General features: G+C 41.2%; 1 protein-coding gene across 7 annotated transcripts in view; it reads left to right on the forward strand.

The window, feature by feature from the left end:
- The window catches only part of MECP2 (methyl-CpG binding protein 2), a 98,744-nt gene extending 93,781 nt beyond the window's left edge, over window positions 1-4,963 (forward strand). For 4 of the 7 annotated variants that reach the window (XM_077283669.1, XM_077283672.1, XM_077283673.1 and 1 more), the window contains one exon: window positions 3,958-4,963. The gene's annotated coding sequence lies outside the window, so the exon portion shown is untranslated. Of the gene's footprint in view, window positions 1-1,231; window positions 1,781-3,957 lie in introns of those variants that run through there. The other 3 variants (XM_077283674.1, XM_077283675.1, XM_077283676.1) reach the window with 3 other exon arrangements.
- The last annotated feature ends 1,037 nt before the right edge of the window (window positions 4,964-6,000 follow it).

A 6,000-nucleotide genomic window follows, 5' to 3' on the forward strand; every position in this document is an offset into this window, starting at 1 on the left:
TTGCCATGGGTGACGTGAGCTCAACAGCTCATCAGCCTATGATTCTCCCAGCAGATCTGTGGTGAGTCCAAGCACAGACTGAAAACAACGGATGGATGGAACCGGCTTTAGACAGCTCTATTGTTTATCTGGCCATTCATGTATACTAATAGGCTCCCTGTCCTCGGCTGTGTTGTGGACGGCTGCTGGAGCTACCTGTTTACATTATTCTGGTTCGGAAAATGCATGAAAGTAGTGCATGCTACATTTTGTTTTTTTCTTCTCCATGAAGACCATTGATCAAGGTGGAAAATTTTGTGCACTGTCTATAATGGGGCCACGTATGGTCTGCAGCTATATGTTGAAATGAACAAGCCCTTACGGTGACGTTACAAACCAGGACAGTGGTTCTACCCATCTGTGTGTCAGTGAGGTGCTTAAAGGGAGAATTAAACAGAAAAGGGACCTGGCTTAGCTTATAAACTGAGCCAGCCCCCTTCAAGAATCTCAGTGACCAGGCTCTTGTGTTGAGACCGGCTGATGAGTCTCAAACTTTGATCTATGCACTTTTGAAAAGCAGTATAATTGTAATTTTATTGGCATGATGTAAGCTAAATGGTGACGTTTTCCCTTCCTTAGTCACACGACCTTTTGAATAGTTTAGGAACTCCTTTGGAAGCTTGACAATAATGGATCTAAGTGGTCCGACGGTTCACCATTCAATAGCCTCTAACTAATAATAACCAGGACTGTTTCCTGGAGTACAGGGGCTTTGCGGCCTTTCGGTTTCTTATCAGTAGGTGTGTGCCTTTTGCAAGTATTGAGAATTGCTGTGCTCTTCAGTAACCAGTGGGCTGGCACGTGTGGCAGGGTGGGATATATCAGCATTTTTCACTTCGATCATATTGCCATCCTTTTTCGGATCCATCAGTTTTCTGTTACTCCTACCATGGAAAATAGTGTAGTCTGTTGCCCTATTCTGCATGCTAAAACAAAATACCCCAAAAACAAACCGATATATAGGGTTAGTCGGTTGTGCTGCAAAAGGGATCTATGTTATGCACCCATGACACCAGTATGATGAAAGCTGTTCCGTCTGGATTCAGGTAGATGTGACATTACCTGTATGTTGCGGCCATATTTTATTTTTCACATTACTCTTCAGCCGAGCTGCTTGGCTTTTTTTTGTGCCTAATTGTTACATTTATTTCTACCTTTTTGAAAAGTAAAATCCTGTTATTTCCTATTGCAGAAACATTTCAGAGCTTCTCTGTAATCGCCATTTACCGAGGGTATGCCACCATGTAAGCACTCCGACCTTTCCCCGGGCTTAGACGCCATTGCGTTCACAATCACTGACCGTTATCGCATCGTGTTACATTAGGAAGTGTGAGTGTTTTACGTTCTCGTGTTGTTTAGATGCACTTTAGTTTGCTGCCTTTCACAGTAATCATCGTATTTTCATTCATACATTACAGGAGACATTTGCTTGAGATTAGAAAAAAGGGTCTTACAGTCACACTCCTGTCTACGGGCTTAATAGGGTACCTGCCCCATCTCTTGAATACTACAATACCGTTAGAAAAATGCTAATCTGATTTTGTTTTGAGCTATTTTATCTAATGTCAGGCAGGTGAAACATATCAATACTGGTAATACTCCGATGGAAAAATATGTGACGTTCTGTGTTGGAGCATGCCATAGTCTAATATCCCTCCACTGTACAGATCCCAAAATCTGCCTCCTGACAAATATATATATATATATATATATATATATATATATATATATATATATATATATATATATATATATATACACTCACCGGCCACTTTATTAGGTACACCATGCTAGTAACGGGTTGGACCCCCTTTTGCCTTCAGAACTGCCTCAATTCTTCGTGGCATAGATTCAACAAGGTGCTGGAAGCATTCCTCAGAGATTTTGGTCCATATTGACATGATGGCATCACACAGTTGCCGCAGATTTGTCGGCTGCACATCCCAAAGATGCTCCATACAAGGCAGGATGGATCCATGCTTTCATGTTGTTTACGCCAAATTCTGACCCTACCATCCGAATGTCGCAGCAGAAATCGAGACTCATCAGACCAAGCAACGTTTTTCCAATCTTCTACTGTCCAATTTCGATGAGCTTGTACAAATTGTAGCCTCAGTTTCCTGTTCTTAGCTGAAAGGAGTGGTACCCGGTGTGGTCTTCTGCTGCTGTAGCCCATCTGCCTCAAAGTTCGACGCACTGTGCGTTCAGAGATGCTCTTAGGCCTACCTTGGTTGTAACGGGTGGCGATTTGAGTCACTGTTGCCTTTCTATCAGCTCGAACCAGTCTGCCCATTCTCCTCTGACCTCTGGCATCAACAAGGCATTTCCGCCCACAGAACTGCCGCTCACTGGATTTTTTTTCTTTTTCGGACCATTCTCTGTAAACCCTAGAGATGGTTGTGCGTGAAAATCCCAGTAGATCAGCAGTTTCTGAAATACTCAGACCAGCCCTTCTGGCACCAACAACCATGCCACGTTCAAAGGCACTCAAATCACCTTTCTTCCCCATACTGATGCTCGGTTTGAACTGCAGGAGATTGTCTTGACCATGTCTACATGCCTAAATGCACTGAGTTGCCGCCATGTGATTGGCTGATTAGAAATTAAGTGTTAACAAGAAGTTGGACAGGTGTACCTAATAAAGTGGCCGGTGAGTGTATATATTACTGTGTACATTATATTAAACTTTTCATTGTTTTGGAATGACTGAATCATGTGCATGTTCCCATTTTCTGTTGTTTTTTTTAGTCCTTGCACCATTAAAATGAAAAATGCTTTCATAGCTTCTTTATCATTTCAACATTTTTCTTTTCCATTTTTTGCACTTTTTTTTAGTTTTTTTCTGCGTTTGCTGATATGTTACAAGCTACTTGTGATATGTCTGGAATTTGTAGGATAAATGAAGGGAAATATAACGACAACCACCCGTCAGTCTGCCTGTATGTCAAAAGCAAATCCATCAACTCCACAATCCTTCTGGATTTATATCGACTATATCGCTCTCTCGCTATAAGTAGATATTTCAGGAAAACTTTATTGTTTTTGCTGTGTTAATTGGAAGCAGGACATGAAAGGAACATGTGTTTCCATTATATGTTTTAACACTTCTCAGTTGAAAATAACGTGACAATTGTGATATAGAGGCACTTCGAGAAAGGGGATGTATCTATGCTTCCACTAACAGTGGTAAGGGACGCGCTTCCAGACCCATGGCTGGAGCGTTCTTATTTTAAGACTTGAAATATTGAATGAGCATTATAAACGTGTTAAGTAGCTGAAGTTTCCTTGATGTTTTTTTGTGTGGCTCTTGGATGCCCAGGTTTATAGAGTAGCTAAACTTTTGACTTATTTCTTATGTTTTTTTAATTGCCTGCAAGATCAGTGGGGGGGGGGGGGGGTTCAGTTCCTGAGACCCCCATTGACTGCTCAAAAGACAGCTCAGAAGTATGCAGCTTAGCAAAGGAGTCTGGTAGTTTCAATAGAAAGCCAGGAATGTTCTATTAAGTCCGTATTCCACCCCGAGCACCAGTATTCCGCTGGGTTTGGGTGGGAGCTGTACGCTAGATCCGGGCAGAAGCTGTGTGCACCTGTATCCAGAGCTTTGTGCTTTTTAGAGATTTTTTAACAATTGTTGGGGGTCTCTGGAGCCCATAATTTTCTGCTGCATGTGTACTTCACCCTGTGCGCTTAGTCAGGCCGGAGCCGTGCACTCCTGCCTCCAGATCTGCACACTCCTCTGAGGTCTTTTAAACAATCTCTGGGGGTCACAGGACCTGGTCTCTAATGATCTCTAGGCAATTAACGGGACTAAAAAGTGTGTGTGTGTGTGTGTGTGTGTGTGTGTGTATATACATACATACATATAAAAAGTCAAAGTTTATTTACTCTTTAATAAAATGTTTTTTTTATTCACTGCAGGGGAAATGTAACACTGCATGGCAGTCATTCGGATGTAATATAATGGTGGGCTTTACCACAATGGAAGCCACTTTTGATTTCAGCTTCCATCCATCCTGTCCTCCAGTCAGACACCTATTGTGCAGCGGGATGTGCTGCCGACAGTAATAAACTATGAGCAAACAAACGATCACTTGACCATCTACAGTGTCGGTGATTGCACCATGTAAATGGAGGTAAAGGAGGGCGATTGATTTCCTGCTTCCATCAGTGCCGTGAAGGAAGTGCTAAACTTGCAAATGTCAAATATACGATTGTATGTTCACTAATATGCTATGTGCCCTTGTCTTCACCAGATTATTTTCTGTCTTCCCTGAAGGATCGGATAACCCATCCAGTTTCTTTCTGTTAAACGTAACTTAGACTTCCCATGGGCTCCAAGTTCATATCCGTGAAATCAATATATTTACATTCACCTAAGTGATGTCTGACTTAAATGTGTTAGAAAAGACAACTGAGAAGTAGCAAAATAGATTGGTTCCTTTTTAGGTGGCTTCCAGCCCACGTTGACACAGGGAATCCGTTCTTCACTGCTTCCGTTAACAGCTGTCCAAAACAGACTTTTTTTGCTTCAAGAATCCGTAGTGAACATCATATGACCAAATATACAAGGACTGTTAATTAAATGTATGCCGAGTGCTTTCTCTGTACAGTTCCGCTCTGTTACCACGTGTATCAAACTAGTGCCTGTTTTTTCTTTCCCTAAATTTCCCTCTCAAGGTTATTACTCCCTTTAATCGAAAAAGGAAAAAAAAAAAGAACCTGATTTGAGTTTGTTTTAAGACATTGAATTCCTTGCTAGTCCGTTAAAACTGTGGTGTTAAAATTTTATATTTGTGTGTAGATTTTGATGGGTAAAGACAACGTCGATAAATGTTTTATCTGAAGTTAGTATTGTTAAACAAAACTGAAGTAACTGTTCCAAACACAACTGCTTTGTAACACATTAATAAATATGCTGAACGCTCTTCTTAGTCATGGCCCTGTTGTTACACCTAATCCCACCCTTCTGTACTAGCTATCCCGTGGGGTTATTACTGCATTGTATCATTGTCGGAAAGCCACTGCGCCCCATTCATTATTGCATTTGTGTCTTATATCTGTTGATTTGCTCCAAATTGTTTTAATTAGTGCCTTTTTGTCAACTTTTTTTTCACCTTTTTTATATTATGACTCCCAATGATGGAGTTTGTTTTTGCTTTTGAGATGTTTGTGGCCGATTCATCAATTGTTAGTCGTTGTTTAAAAAAAAAAAAGTCACAATATTGTTGAGTAAATGTACTGCAGCCCCCTAGAAAGACTTTATGTGCTTCTGTATATCACACACAGTGTAGGACAGAATAAGTGCAACACTAAGGGAAGGGGAACCAAACACTAAGGAAGGGGGAGTGGAAACCCCTAGACAGATCTAGCGTCCCTATATAGGTTTCGCACCTATTGCTGAGCAGGACACCTAATCCCTGCCTGACGTTGGCAATAAGTCCTGCATCAAGAAGGACAGGATGCTCTCTAGTCAATCCTCACTACCACTAAAGACAGTTAGGATACATAAAACAAGGGAACACTTAGCTTGAGAAGACTCAGAGAAACACAGACATCCTCCAGCAACACCAAGGAGGACACAACAGGGAAGTGCAAATAGAAAATAACAGCCGCCACTCCCAACAGGAAGTTGGGAGTTATAAATACCCAGATCCACGTGACACCATTAAAGCCAGGGGAGGTGGCCACTAGTCTGCAAGGTCAACCGCTGAGACCTTCTGCAGCCAGATGCAGTGCGACTGTCTGCAGTCTCTGACACACCCAGACAAAGCCTTTCACAGACAGCATTTTTTTAATTATAACATTTATGAAACTTCAGCATTTTCGAAGATTCTGGCACCAAAAAAAGTCAAATACTACAAGTAAAAAAAAGAAAATGAAAATGATGAATCGGACACACTAAGACATAGAAATGCATATATTTCTAACAAAAGGTTTAAATGCACTAATGAAAAAGCTATT

This window comes from Ranitomeya variabilis, chromosome 2 (assembly GCF_051348905.1).
Source record: "Ranitomeya variabilis isolate aRanVar5 chromosome 2, aRanVar5.hap1, whole genome shotgun sequence".
Lineage (NCBI taxonomy): Eukaryota > Metazoa > Chordata > Amphibia > Anura > Dendrobatidae > Ranitomeya > Ranitomeya variabilis.